Source organism: Salmo salar, chromosome ssa14 (assembly GCF_905237065.1).
Source record: "Salmo salar chromosome ssa14, Ssal_v3.1, whole genome shotgun sequence".
NCBI classification, from domain to species: Eukaryota; Metazoa; Chordata; class Actinopteri; order Salmoniformes; family Salmonidae; genus Salmo; species Salmo salar.
The window spans coordinates 10,141,257-10,157,411 of record NC_059455.1 but is presented as its reverse complement, the minus strand read 5'-3'; the positions used below and the strand labels follow the sequence as shown (position 1 = coordinate 10,157,411).

The 16,155-nt window shown below is 42.2% G+C and overlaps 1 protein-coding gene across 3 annotated transcripts in view; it reads right to left on the bottom strand.

The window, feature by feature from the left end:
* LOC106568749 (F-box-like/WD repeat-containing protein TBL1XR1) overlaps positions 1-11,514 on the bottom strand; it is a 45,297-nt gene extending 33,783 nt beyond the window's left edge. The window contains exons 1-2 of one of the 3 annotated variants that reach the window (XM_014139369.2): positions 11,255-11,514; positions 9,938-10,000 (exon numbers count right to left, since the gene is read on the bottom strand). The gene's annotated coding sequence lies outside the window, so the exon portion shown is untranslated. Of the gene's footprint in view, positions 1-9,937; positions 10,001-10,080; positions 10,120-11,094 lie in introns of those variants that run through there. The other 2 variants (XM_014139370.2, XM_014139371.2) reach the window with 2 other exon arrangements.
* Between the last annotated feature and the right edge of the window lie 4,641 nt (positions 11,515-16,155).

The following is a 16,155-nucleotide window of genomic DNA, read 5'->3' as shown; positions in this document are numbered from 1 at the left end:
CGCACAGTTACAACACAGCCTGACAAAATATGAATGCTGGCCAGCTTGTGTTATACTCAGATACTTATTAACAGATTAAAACAGACACTTCAAATGAACCCAGTGCCTTCGTCATGGTTGAACATTTGGACGCTTGCCGATGGGCTTCAGCTTACCACTACACTGATTAGTGACTAGGCATCTAGTTGGAACTGAGCTTGCTTTTGAACTTGGGAGTCTTGGCGAGTGGCAACATTTACAATCTAGACTACATGTTGAAAGTCAATGATAGTAGATCCATGCAAATACCCTGAGTCAATTCCCAAGTCAATAAAACAAGGTGTAAAATGACATGAACTCACAACGCAGAGTTCCACACTAACATTTACCCCTGGTGGCACTGGTGCCTCTAACTGTTTCAGTTAGTGGCACCAGCCCATGATTTGGTGGCACCCCCTAAACATATTTGCAGTGTCACACATGCCTGCTTGTCAAATATCTCATCCCAAAATCATGGACATCAATATGGAGTTGGTCTCCCCTTTGCTGCTATAACAACCTCCACTCTTCTGGGAAGGCTTTCCACTAGATGTTGGAACATTGTTGCAGGGACTTGCTTCCATTAGTGAGGTTGGGCACCGATGTTGAGCGCTTAGACCTGGTTCGCAGTCGGCGTTCCAATTCATCCCAACGGTGTTCGAAGGGGTTGAGGTCAGGGCTCTGTGCAGGCCAGTCAAAGTCTTCCACACCGATCTTCACAAAACATTTCTGTATGGACATCGCATTTCGCAAGGGGGCAATGTCAAGTTGAAACTGGAAAGGGCATTCCGCAAACTGTTGCCACAAAGTTGGAAACAAATTTCGACACTAGAATATTAGACGACACACAGGCGATTTTGAAAACGAGAAATAGCTTTTTAGGGGCAGTCTCTCTATTTAATAGCGACACTAGTTGCTACCAAAGTTGTGTTTTTTCCCCCCATTGTATTTTGAAATATTATACAACAGGGCTGGGAAATGCCATTGACCTGACGACACAATATTATCACGATACCGATACGATATGTATTGCGATTCTCACGATTCTATATGTATTGTGATTCGATACTGCGATCTGATTCTCCAAACATATTGCTCATTATGTCTGCTGCAGACAAGAGAGCATGAGAAAAATTAGTTTCTGTCACGGAAATAAAAGTGCTGAAAACATGGCTCACTATTTAAAAAGACGGAGAACAAGCTATAGGGTGTAAAATACCGGCGTTTTGGCACTAGTACAGCTGACTAGCGTTAGCTAATATCTAAAACCGATACTTTGACTCCTCCAAGTATCAATATAATGGTGTCCAAAAATAATGTTGTGATATGTAACTAGCGTTATTTTCCCCCCATCACCATTATACAATCATGAGGGGGGACAGAGGCTTGCACATTACAACAGCAAGCCCCAGCTAAACAGGCAGGCACAGCAGCAGGGCAGACACTTACAGGAATCATGAGGATAATGCACTTTACTGTTTAACAAATTAATGGTTTTATCTGCCCCAAAATTTGAATGTTTTGATTGAGGTGACAAAGTAGAATGTGCAGGTTGCACCATTGCGACCAATTTAAAAATGTTTACTTGCACAGCTAAGTCAAAGGGTCACAAAATGTGACAAAATGGTCTCAGTCTGTAGCCCTGCCAACAGATGACATAACTCCACTATGTAACACCATATCAAATGGGCACACCTTTTGATCCCTTACCTTGCCTGACCTACTTTGGGGCAAATTCGTAACACTCTGGTTACGGCCAAAGTTATCATCATCAATTGGCAGTACAATCATGGAGGTAAATTCCATCCTGGCCCTCAGGCAAGGCACCAGTTTCCATTCATTACCCCCACAACTGGAAATAATTACTGAGCCCTCCTTAAGAGGGCAGGCTGATTCATGTAGACAAAACCACTGGGGGAAAGGAAACGGGGGGGTTAGGAATAACATCCCGCATAGTTTGTATCCCTGAGATGCGTATTTATTCAAGTGAGCCACACACTGTTTAAACAGGGCGTGGAAATAAACAGGGACGTGTAGGATGGCTGGATAGGAACTTCTAGCACTTCATCATGCTAGCCCACTGAAAAGTACACACAGAACAGAAATGAGGATATCTAATGGTAATCAAATCAAGAGAGCCTTGGACTCTGGAGAATGCGATGCACTTCACGACGCACAGACAATCATGACAATGATGGGAATGGGATCGTGTTACAATATGTGGCATTAGTCACGGGTACAGCTGATGGGTTTGGTTGTACATTCGGGATAACACACAGGAGACACCCATAGTTGGTCCTATTCACATTGACTATGAGGGGTGAGGTCGCTGAGAAACAAGCGGTGTGTCTACATTTCAAGATATACAGTTGAAGTCGGATGTTTACATACAGCTTAGCCAAATATATTTCAACTCAGTTTTTCACAATTCCTGACATTTAATCCTAGTAAAAATTCCCTTTCTCTGGTCAGTTAGGATCACCACTTTATTTTAAGAACATGAAATGTCAGAATAATAGAGAGTGATTTATTTCAGCTTTTATTTCTTTCATCACATTCCCAGTGGATCAAAAGTTTACATACCAAATACTAATTGAGTGTAGCATTGCCTTTAAATTGTTTAACTTGGGTCAAACCTTCCACAAGCTTCTCACAATAACTTGGGTGAATTTTGGCCCTTTCCTCCTGACAGAGCTGGTGTAATTGAGTCAGGTTTGTAGGCCTCCTTGCTCGGACACGCTTTTTCAATTCTGCCCATACATTTTCTATAGGATGAGGTCAGGGCTTTGTGATGGCCACTCCAATACCTTGACTTTGTTGTCCTTAAGCAATTTTGCCACAACTTTGGAAGTATGCTTGGGGTCATTGTCCATTTGGAAGACCCATTTGCGACTAAGCTTGAACTTCCTGACTGATGTCTTGAGATGTTGCTTCAATATATTTACATAATTTTCTTTCCTCATGATGCCATCTAGTTTGTGAAGTGCACCTGTCCCTCCTGCAGCAAAGCACCCCTACAACATGATGCTGCCACCCCTGTGCTTCACGGTTGGGATGGTGTTCTTCGGCTTGCAAGCCTCCCCTTTTTCCTCCAAACATAACGATGGTCATTACAGCCAAACAGTTCTATTTCTGTTTTATCAGACCAGAGGACATTTCTCCAAAAAGTACGACCTTTGTTCCCATGTGCAGTTGCAAACCGTAGTCTGGATTTTTTATGGCCGTTTTGGAGCAGTGGCTTCTTCCTTGCTGAGTGGCCTTTCAGGTTATGTCGATATAGGACTCGTTTTACTGTGGATATTGAAACTTTTGTACCCGTTTCCTCCAGCATCTTCACAAGGTCTTTTGATGTTGTTGAGGGATTGATTTGCACTTTTCACACCAAAGTACATTCATCTCTAGGAGACAGAACGCGTCTCCTTCCTGATCGGTATGACGGCTGCGTGGTCCCATGGTGTTCATACTGGCATACTATTGTTTGTACAGATGAACGTGGTATCTTCAGATGTTTGGAAATTGCTCCCAAAGATGAACCAGACTTGTGAAGGTCTACAATTTTTTTATCTGCGGCCTTGTCTGATTTCTTTCGATTTTCCAATGATGTCAAGCAAAAGGGCACTGGGTTTGAAGGTAGGCCTTGAAATACATCCACAGGTAGACCTCCAACTGACTCAAATTATGTCAATTAGCCTATCAGAAGCTTCTAAAGCAATGACATCATTTTCTGGAATTTTACAAGCTGTTTAAAGGCACAGTCAACTTCTGACCCACTGGAATTGTGATACAGCGAATTATAAATGAAATAATCTGTCTGTAAACGGTTGTTGGATTACTTGTGTCATGCACAAAGTATATGTCCTAACCGACTTGTCAAAACTAGTTTGTTAACCTGTTAGGGCTAGGGGGCAGTATTTACACCGCCGGATAAAAAACGTACCCGATTTAATCTGGTTACCACTCCTACCCAGTAACTAGAATATGCATATACTTATTACATATGGATAGAAAACACCCTAAAGTTTCTAAAACTGTTTGAATGGTGTCTGTGAGTATAACAGAACTCATTTGGCAGGCAAAAAACTGAGAAGGTTTCATGCAGGAAGTGGCCTGTCTGACAAGGTGTCGTTCTTCTTGTCTCTGTTTATTGAAGAGTGAGGATCTTAGCTGTCCCGTGACACTTCCTACGGCTGCCATAGGGTCTCAGAAGGCGGTAAAAAGCTGAATCGTGGCTTTGCAGGCTCTGGCTGAAAAAAAGTAGCGCGTTTGGGTAGTGGCTGGTTACAGTACTGTGAGACTCAGGCTCGTGCCCGCGTCGACCGAAAGCTTTGTTTACTTTCCTCTGTTTAGCTAAATGGACATTCCCGGTCGGAATATTATCGCTTTTTTACGAGAAAAATGGCATAAAATTGGATTTTAAACAGCGGTTGACATGCTTCGAAGTACGGTAATGGAATATTTAGAATTTTTTTGTCACGAATTGCGCCATGCGCGCGACCCTGATTTACCATTTCAGATAGTGTCTGGGACGCACGAACAAAACGCCGCTATTCGGATATAACGATGGATTATTTTGGACCAAACCAACATTTGTTATTGAAGTAGCAGTCCTGGGAGTGCATTCTGACGAAGACAACAAAAGGTAATCAAACTTTTATAATAGTAAACCTGATATTGGTGAGTGCTAAACTTGCCGGGTGTCTAAATAGCTAGCCCGTGATGCCTGGGCTATGTACTTAGAATATTGCAAAATGTGCTTTCACCAAAAAGCTATTTTAAAATCGGACATATCGAGTGCATAGAGGAGGTCTGTATCTATAATTCTTAAAATAATTGTTATGCTTTTTGTGAACGTTTATCGTGAGTAATTTAATAAATTGTTAGTGAATTCGCCGGAAGTTTGCGGGGGGTATGCTAGTTCTGAACGTCACATGCTAATGTAAAAAGCTGTTTTTTGATATAAAATATGAACTTGATTGAACAAAACATGCATGTATTGTATAACATAATGTCCTAGGGTTGTCATCTGATGAAGATCATCAAAGGTTAGTGCTGCATTTAGCTGTCTTCTGGGTTTTTGTGACATTATATGCTAGCTTGAAAAATGGGTGTCTGATTATTTCTGGCTGGGTACTCTGCTGACATAATCTAATGTTTTGCTTTCGTTGTAAAGCCTTTTTGAAATCGGACAGTGTGGTTAGATTAACGAGAGTCTTGTCTTTAAATAGCTGTAAAATAGTCATATGTTTGAGAAATTGAAGTAATAGCATTTCAAAGGTTTTGAAAATCGCGCCACAGGATTCAACTGGCTGTTACGTAGGTGGGACGAATTTGTCCCACCTAGCCCAGAGAGGTTAACAAGAAATTTGTGGAGTGGTTGAAAAACGAGTTTTAAAAGACTCCAACCTAACTTCCGACTTCAACTGTAGATCCTGAGAAATAAATCTAAAAAGTGTATTTTATTTTTTCACATACATAATACACAACAGGTGTATGTTATATGCCGAGTACACTGCTCTTCTCGTGTCCCATACCAATAACAGGCAGGGTACCGTTCCTTGATTCCACACCTCTCTCCTCGCCACCTCCTCAAAATGCATTGGAAAGACAAATTGAGAAAGAGCCAGGGTGTCATTCTAACTTCTAGCTGCTGAAAAACACCATCCCTCTGGCCAGGATTAGTGAGGTTAAGCCAGACTATAGCCTGCATCCTCCTTGGCCTTTTTTAAATTTTTATATGTAACCTTTATTTAACCAAGTCAGTTAACAAATTCTTATTTACAATGACGGGGGCTGGGATTAAAAATAACATTACAAATATATAAATATAGGACAACACACATCACGACAAGAGGCAACACTACATAAAGAGAGACCTAATACAACAACATAGCATGGCAGCAACACATGACAACACAGCATGGTAGCAACACAACATGACAACATGGTAGCAGCACAGAACATGGTACAAACATTATTGGGCAAAGACAACAGCACAAAGGGCAAGAAGGTAGAGACAACAATACATCAACCAAAGCAACCACAATTGAAAGTAAGTGTGTCCATGATTGAGTCTTTGAATGAAGAGATTGAGGTAACTGTCCAGTTTGAGTTTGTTGCAGCTCTTTCTAGTGGCTAGCTGCAGTGAACTGAAAAGACGAGCAACCCAGGGATGTGTGCGCTTTGGGGACCTTTAACAGAATGTGACTGACAGAACGGGGGGGGGGGGGGGTTTATAAATAAGCATCAACCAGTGTGTCTTTGACGGGTATACAGAGACCAGTTTACAGAGGAGTATAGAGTGCAGTGATGTATCCTATAAGGAGCATTGGTGGCAAATCTGATGGCCGAATGGTAAAGAACATCTAGCCGCTCGAGAGCACCCTTACCTGCCGATCTATAAATTATGTCTCCGTAATCTAGCATGGGTAAGATGGACATCTGAATCAGGGTTAGTTTGGCAGCTGGGGTGAAAGAGGAGCGATTATGATAGAGGAAACCAAGTCTAGATTGAACTTTAGCCTGCAGCTTTGATATGTGCTGCGAGAAGGACAGTCTAGCCATACTCACAAGTACTTGTATGAGGTGACTACCTCAAGCTCTAAACCATCAGAGGTAGTAGTCACACCTGTGGGGAGAGGGGCATTCTTCTTACCAAACCACATGACCTTTGATTTAAAGGTGTTCAGAACAAGGTTAAGGTCAGAGAAAGCTTGTTGGACACCAAGAAAGCTTTGTTGTAGAGCATTTAACACAAAATCTGGGGAGGGGCCAGCTGAGTATAAGACTGTATCATCTGCATATAAATGGATGAGAGAGTTTCCTACTGCCTGAGCTATGTTGTTGATGTAAATTGAGAAGAGCGTGGGGCCAAGGATTGAGCCTTGGGGTACTCCCTTGGTGACAGACAGTTGCTGAGACAGAAGATTTTCTGACTTTATACACTGCACTCTGAGGTAGTTAGCAAACCAGGCCAAATACTCCTTAGCCGGCCCACAAGAACGGAAAGGTCTACCGTATCAAAAGCTTTGGCCAAGTCAATAAAAATAGCAGAACAACATTGCTTTGAATCAAGGGCAATGGTGACATCATTGAGGACCTTTAAGGTTGCACTGACATATCTGTAACCAGAGCGGGAACCAGATTGCATACCAGAGAGAATACTATGGACATCAAGAAAGCCAGTCAGTTGATTATTACGTTTTTTGCAACACTTTTGATTAACAGGGCAAAATAGAAATAGGCCTATAACAGTTAGGATCAGCTTGATCTCCCCCTTTAAATAAAGGATGAACCGTGGCTGCCTTCCAGGCAATGGGAACCTCCCCAGAAAGGAGAGACAGGTTAAAAAGTTCGGAGATAGGCTTGGCGATGATAGGGGCAGCAACTTTAAAGAAGGGTCTAAACCATTGGACCCAGATGTTTTTTTGCGGTCAAGTTTCAGGGGCTCCTTTAGCACCTCAGTGACTGCTTGCAGGGAGAAACTTTGTAGCGGGGCAGGGGGAAAAGAGGGAGAAGCATTGGTGATAGTCACATTAGAAGGGGTGGGAGATGAGGAAATGTTGGACGGGCAAGGAGGCATGGCTGAGTCAAATAGAAATCCTGACTTAATGAAGTGGTGATTAAAGAGCTCAGCCATGTACTTCTTGTCAGTAACAACCACATCATCAACTTCAAGGGACATGGGCAGCTGTGAGGAGGGTTTATTCTCCAGGTCTTTAACCGTTTTCCAGAACTCCTTGGGGTTAGACACACAGAGAGTGGGTCTAAAAGACAGTGGGCCTTAAACCTCTGAAATGAAGAGAAGGTCCCTGGAACCATCGATCCTCAGCTCAACTTTATATTGGAGATGTTAACTATGGCGTTGTTGTTCAATACGTCAACAAAATAACAATAGAATGCCAGCCATTCTAGCCTTGGACCATTTCATTCCCTCCACACACTTCAGTGAAAAGGATTGTGGTCTGTTTGTATACAAGCCTCTCTGTGGGCTATACTGTAACTTCTACTGTATCTCACCTTTTGCACTTTGCCCAAGGACAGCACTCTCTCGCTGAACACGAGGCCCAAGGCTATAAGTGTGAATGCATTAAAACAGTACAGTTTGTATGGCACAATCCAACCATAAGTCACAGCCAGGGCCCGGACTTGAACCTGATCAAACGTTTCTGGAGACCTGAAAATAGCTGTGCAGCGACGCTCCCCATCCAACCTGACAGAGCTTGAGAGGATCTGGAGAGAAAAATGGGAGAAACTCCCCAAATACACATGTGCAAAGATTGTAGCGTCATACCCAAGACGATTCGAGGCTGGATTCGAGGCTGTAATCGCTACCAAAGGTGATTCACAAAAGTAAAGGGTCTTAATACATGTGCAAAATGTTCTAGAAACCTGTTTTTGCTTTGTCATTATGGGGTATTGTGTGTATAGAATGAGGAGATATCTATATAGATAGATAGATAGATAGATAGATAGATAGATAGATAGATAGATAGATAGATAGATAGATAGATAGATAGATAGATAGATAGATAGATAGATAGATAGATAGATAGATAGATATATTTTTTTTAAACCAAAATCAATTTAAGAAAAAAGGCTGTAACGTAACAAAATGTGGAAAAAGTCAAGGGGTCTGAATACTTCCCAAATGCACTGTATTTGCTTGCGAATGGACACACCTTCCAGTCCGTCTCCAACTGTTTGAACAAAATAGCCTGATCATTTTATTTAGATGTGGAAATCAAGTGGCCTACCTGGACAAGAAGATGCTTATTTCTCAGAATGAGTTGCCAATTCCTTACAAAACACAGACTAGACAGCTAGCGCATAACAGTCTGGCTAAAATGCTACTAACTCTACATGGTACTGCAATGCCACCTGCGACAAACTGAGTATTAATTTTCCACATTCATTGATACTGCCGTCTTAGTATGGTCTGCTCTAAATTTTGGGAGAGGAGACATAAAAAGGGTATCGTTATAAAGGTTAAGTTCTCCTCCATTACAGTACAAATAATGTCTCAATGTGTTTCGGTGTCCATATGACCGATTATGTTAGACCAAACCTCAAATGCAAATAGCGAGTTGAAACGGCTTGTTGTCAGAGAGGAAGTGGCAGGGGGAGGGGCTTGGTGTCTGTGTGCGAGTGGGAAAGTACACAGTACAGAAGGAGTGAAGGAGACGAGACCAAAAAGACAAAACACTCAGAAACGAAAACAATTAAATAATACTTGACTTTTGCAATACAGGCATTTGGAACATTGCGCTAAAACATTAATTTGAATTAATTCAATATATCTCCCAGCCCTAGTTTCCCTCGTGCCTCTTTGGGGTGATGACAATTCAGTTGGGTCAAGGAGGGCGAATATGGCTCACTGGTGTGAGTTAGTTGTCTCTCTGTTTGACATGCACTGAAGTACAGGCCTCAACCCCAGAGTCCTGACACCTTGACGAGGGTGTGACTGCATCTGCAGACTCCTGCTCCTTCACAAGAGTTGACGGTCTGTTTGGGGATTTGAAAACCCAAAGTGCAGAGTGGATGAGAAAGGACTATGTTGATGGAAAGTGACACACATCATGGGAGATGTGCTCCTGTGGGATATCCAAAACAACTCCGCATTCTGGTAGTCCAGGTTTGAGCCAAAGTATGGAGAAAGTCATCCTTACAATGCAATCTTCAGGCATGTCAGTGTGATTCTGTGATAACCACTATGCTTTCTAATATACTAAATGTGACAAAAGCACAACTTGTGTGTTGCTTCTGAAACCCTTCTCAGCTCAACAAAAGCACAACTTGTGTGTTGCTTCAGAAACACTTCTCAGCTCAACAAAAGCACAACTTGTGTGTTGCTTCAGAAACACTTCTCAGCTATCACTATGCATGCTGTTACATACGATTATGTCAGCCCCAGACTACTCACCATGTGATCCAAGTGTCTTTCAGAAGCTCATTGCTCCACCGTCCAAAGGAGGATCTCAGCAATCTAGGAACAAAGACAGTGAACAGAATAATTACATTTACACTTGAGTCATTTAGCAGACGCTCTTATCCAGAGTGACTTACAGTTAAGTGCATTCATCTCAAGGTAGCTAGGTGGGACAACCACATCTCAGTCATAGTAAGTAAGTTTCCGCAATAACGTCAGTGCTGTAAAAGTCAAGCGTGAGCGTTAGTTCACGAAAGGCATTTATTTTTAATTCCAGTTTATACACTGTTCATGTTGACCCTCTCTGAGTAAGTACATAAGAGTGAAACCTTGAGTATACTGTTTAAAAGTATATAGCTAGCATGGCAAGAGGATGATGCTTTCATAGCAACGTCAGAACTTATAATCATGCACGACAAGTGGGACGTAACAATCCCAGTGCATTGATATATTACCTGCCAATATTGCATGGAAATTGTAAGGGAAATGTTGCAGTGCCAACGCAGGCAGATTGAGGAAAGAGTTAAAACTGACTGGCCAAGAGGGGTGTGTCGCTATACTATCAGACTGGGTCAGTGTTGAATCCATACAGCCAATGGACCTTTGTGCTACAAGTGCCCTGGTAGAAGTACGCAAGCAGCAGACTGGGAATAATAATTACCTAGCTACTACTGTAACGTTACATGTACAGTACCTTCGTGTACAGTTGTGATAGAAAACGCAATCATATTCAACGTTACAACATTAGCACTACACCAGTCGGCACAATTTACTATCCGCAACTTAACGTTAACTACCTAACTGCGCAATTTAGGTTCTCATTTATAACGTTAACTAGCCACAGTAATATTAAAAAACGATGTTGTCTAACGTTAGCTAGCTACAGTAGCTACCGTTAGTTGGCGTTATTTCACCGGCTAGCCTAAGCTAACGTAGTTTACATTGCTAACTAGCTAGCGCGAAGAGCACAAAGCCCATCCCCCACACGGTTGTACGCAAGAGGCTAAGCTAACGTGGTGATTAGCTAGCTAGCCTGGGCACCGCGACGTGGTTTTTCGCTCGCCACACTCTCCCGCGACCATGAGGCATTACTAAACAAGGATTTAGCGGTAGCTAACTAGTTAGTCACAAAAACATATTACAGGGCATACCTTTAGAAAGGGGTCGCAATATTTTGCATTTATTCCTGTGTTCCAACAACAAAACAAAAAAACACGATTCGTTCTTATATGAACGGTGCTGGTTAGCTAGTAAGGCTAGCTAGCTGCTCTTTCAAAATGTGTCCCCATAATCCAGTAGCTAGCTACCTACTTTGTCTGAAATCTTTTGATAGATGGCTTCCGCTGTAATCCACGTGTTAAAGCTAAACCATGTTATCTCTTTCCAAAGATTGCAAAATTGATATGTCAAGGAAATTAATTAACATTTTAACGCTAATAGATAAGATACAAAGCCAGGCGGTTCGAAGCCAACGGCTTCAGACACTCAACACAGTGACGCGACTTTCCCTACAAAAATGGGCAGTCCAAGGCAGCTTGCTACAGTATTTCCAAACACCACTCATTGAAGCGAGTAACAGAAAACATAGTCACAAATAGAAGAAGGAGCAGTGATGGCAGTGTACAGGAAATGTTTTTTTTTTCTTCCCCAAAACGCAAAACGATTAAAACGTATGGTAAACCAATATTGTATTAATTTGGATAATTCGATCCCATACAGTTCTGTGAATGTATATTTTATACAACCAGTCTCTTTGCATGTTTTAATATTGTCCATAAAGAAATGGGAGTGTTCAACTACTCAGAATAGAATTATGAAGAAATAGGCAACTCACTTTCACAATCATATACAGTACTTAGAGCCAGCACACAATGGCTCCATCACATAATAACCATCCCTCCCAAATTGGGTTTAAGAACCTTCACTTGGTTCCACCAATCAGATGAAAAGGAAAAAGAGAAGAGGCCTCAAGCTTACAGCCAGCCACCAGTCAAAACAGTGTTTCACCCATCCCCCACTATTGCACATTTTTGCCTGGCTGGGCACCACTAGCCATAGATAAATCACTCCCCACCCTCTATCCTTTGCTGGTCATTCATATTGTGAAAGTCAATAACAAGCTGACATTATTGATGTGTACATATATAACTGTTTTCTATTTGCATACATGTTCCTAAGTGCTTTGCACTGTTTTAGCTGGAGATGCTGATCAAAAGATACACGGGAGTAAGATCTGAGAAGCACTGACAAGGCTGTGAAAGTGTCATGGAAGTTGTATATCAGCCTGGGATGAGATGTTGAGATGGGATCATTCCATGATTCCTCAGTACATTTTAGATCTACTATAGCTGTATCAAAGATAGGATGACAATAGCACAAGCTTTTCCTGCCATAATTAAAAACACTAGAATGAATAGTACTGATTCAGTGCTAACATATGACTGTTGTCCTCAACTGCCCCAAGTGAAGATTCTGCTTCATCGCTCCAGACTTCCCTGTGTGAGATGATGACACATCATGAAATGGTGAATGCCAGCAGAAACACAATAAGCACAACAAGAGGAATAAGTAGTGAGTAGCCAATATACAGCACTTCCTTCATTCCATGTTTTGCTTCCTTTTCCCGCCACTACAGAGTACAGGCTCAGCAAGGAGTCTCAGAGGGTCTCGCTCTCTCTCTCCTACACATGTACACACGATGCAAATTCAAATAGATGTAAATGTGATTCATGTTGTGCCTCATAGAATGGACAGCATGTTATACTGCGTCCATAAAGAATTACTCTATTCACTATTCCCCACCACCTAGTCGCAGGGCCTTCTCAGTTCCCGGTGATAATGGTTGCTAGCTGCTTACAGTAATGGATGAAGTGAAAAAAGAAACATGAAATAACCCTGGTAACTAAAAGCACAGACAGGGCTGTGTGTGTGTGTGTGTGTGTGTGTGTGTGTGTGTGTGTGTGTGTGTGTGTGTGTGTGTGTGTGTGTGTGTGTGCGCGTTCTAGTAGGCTTTCTGGATTCATGTGCCTGTTTGGGCCAAAACAATTTGTTTCTGTGTAGAAAATATATTGAACATGCAATCGCTAACTGAGCAGCAGCATGCCAGAAAAATCTACGCATTTGTGTTGGCAGAGAAAGTGTACTGTATTGTACTATTGTGAAATCAAATGTGCATTGTTCACTACTATGTAGCTCAAGGTCAACGCTCCAACAGAGGACTTAGTACAAAAATGTACATCTCTACATAATTGGTATTTTTCTCACATGCTCCCTCCCTCTCTCCCTCCTCCCCTTTGAGGAAAACAGAAATATATGCTCCATCACTCCCACTGTGTGTGGGCGCATTGGCAGCCTCTCTAATCAAATGCAGAGTGCATTCCCCTTTCCCAATGCCAGGGTTTACTCAATGCATTATTCAGCAGAGTCTAACTGTACATGGCTTCAACACCAATTCTCTCCCCCACTAACATAAATCCACTGATCCATATACAGGACATGCATACACGAGTGCTAAAACCACTAATATTGAAACCGCAAAGCATTATTTTGGGTTAGCACAGTAGCTCCGTCTGTTATGGTTATTTTGCCATAGCTATGTGTTTACGGGGCTGTACTGTAATCTGAGAGTACAATATGTTATGTATTAGAAAGATATTGTCTACATTTTACACTGAAGGTGCTGATTGTGCGGGAGGAATCGGAGCATGTATGTGGGATACGAAATTATGTATGTTAGGGATTTGAATAGGAATCAAAACAGGGCCTGATTATCTGTTGAGTGTGTACCTGCTTGGGTGTGTGTGCGTGTACATGCGTGGGTCTGTGTCTGTGAGGAGGTTGCTATAGCAGGACTATTAGATGAAGGGGTTGCAATGGATATGAGCACAGCGGTAACTTGTTTGAATATGCGGAGGACCTGTTGGCATTGTGTAATTGCTTGGATGCAGCTACGCCAATGAAAGCTTTCGCCTGCTCCCTTGGCGACAGTAGTACTGCGTACATTCTCTTTTTTTTCTATTTGAGTGTGTGTATAGGTTGGAGGCGGGGGCTGGAGGGGGGGGGAGACTAATGAGGGAAAACAGGACAAATCCTTCAAGGCAGAATATCTCCAACACCGCTATAGGCTACTGTGATTGTTCTGTTCCGGATACAGAAGAGTCAATTAGCCGTCGTCGCTCACTATTATGGCATCGACAGCATGACCAGAGCGAGTGGTGCACTTTGGCAATTCATCATAAATCAATGTCAGTGATGCAGCCCAGTATAGGTCTACTGACAATATGGTATCTAAAAATGAAGGGTTCATTCAAAACCAATCACCTCAATAATCTGTCACTTTCTTTGTGTACATTCAGAACACAGCACTTCCTCATGCACAACGTCAACATGGTGCAATCAATGCATGCTGATTTATCCCCATGAATGAAAGCCTGTGTGGCATCATCATGCTCATCCTGTCCCCAGCAGTCAGCTGGAGACAGACTACTGCATGGGCTCCAGTGCATGCTCAGCACTAGTTATTTTTAGCCCAACCAGGGGAAACAAAGGGGAAGAATCAGCTTTCATATCCCATTACTCTTGTTGCTTCACCTCCAAATCTGTCCCACACAGAAAGTCTCAGATTCTCCTGCGAATCTTCCTCCACCGCAGCTATGTTTAGGCTTAGCCACACATATACAACAAATGCCATTCCTTTTGTACTTGTGTCATGTCATTCCTCCTCTTCGGCTATGTTGGGCACGAGTTCTCCCTGTTTCCTCACTATGTGGTGGGGATGGGCATGGTTATTTTGGGGGCCTAAGAGCGGAGGTCATGGTCAAAAAAACACATTGTTTTCCAATAGGGAGGCAGCTTCATGCCACTTTTTAAGGCTCCTGAGGGAGGTTGTAAGCTCCTAACACAGAGTAGACGTTACACTGCTGACAGAGGTAGCTTAGTAGCACATTAGGCAGGGGCTGAACGTCCCTTGGGAGGAGAAGATGGAAATACCAGCAGAGGCTGGTAGTGAATGATCGTTATGGATGGAAGACCAGTAATGAGCCAATTTGGATCCAATATGGCTGCATGGCTACAAGGGGTTTCCAGGGGAATCCCCTGAGCAGATCTAGAGTATGGAGAACCATGGAGAAGCCACTGAGGATATCTTATAATGGCTTCCTCTAACGTAGCTCTGGGTAAATAGAGAAGGGATCAATCATTGCTCTAAGTCAATAATAATAATAATAATGCAAATAAACAGTATGATAACCCAAATATACTATATAGAATACACTGAGTGTACAAATCATTACGAACACCTTCCTTATATTGAGTTGCATCCCCTTTTGCCCTCAGAACAGCATCAATTCATCGGGACATGGACTCTACAAGCTGTCAAAAGTGTTCCACAGGGATGCTGGCACATGTTAAATAAAGGTTAAATAAAATGTTGACTCCAATGCTTCCCACAGTTGTGTCACGTTGGCTGGATGTCCTTTGTTTGTGGACCATTTTTGATGAACACGGGAAACTGTTGGGTGTGAAAAACCCAGCAGCGTTGCAGTTCTTGACACACTCAGACCGGTGCACCTGGCACCTACTACCATACCCTGTTCAAAGTCACTTAAATCTTTTGTCATCAGGTGACACCAATAAGGGATCATAGCTTTCACCTGGTCAGTCTATGTCATGGAAAGAGCAGGTGTTCTTAATGTTTTGTACACAATATATACTGAATTTTATATCTAGTGAATTTAATATTCCAAAATTCACATAAATGAATGAAACAATAAATTAGCATATGCCATTTATTTCAATTGAAATGTTATCTCAAAATTGTAAAATAAAGATATTTTAGTTGATAATCACGAAGATAATAACAGGAAATCTGGGAAGCTGCTTTGCATTTTTCTGTTTCTATGGCAGCAGAGACACCTTGTGGCAAAACAGGAAAAATATATTCTGTTCTATAGCTGCAGTGTAGACCCTACTAATGAATTGTACTCCAGCACTACAGAGTACTGTACATCAAACTTGCTTCCTTCACACACACACACCGTCACACCTAAGCAAATGCTATAACTGTGTCAGACAGCCATTGGGCCCCAAAAAATGGCTAAACATTGAGGCACTCAAATTCAATGTGTCTTGACTTCTTGACCAACTCATTTTAAGCATGGGGTATGGTACTTGTCACTCAAGTTACCCACACAGGTATGGCAAGCATGCGGTTG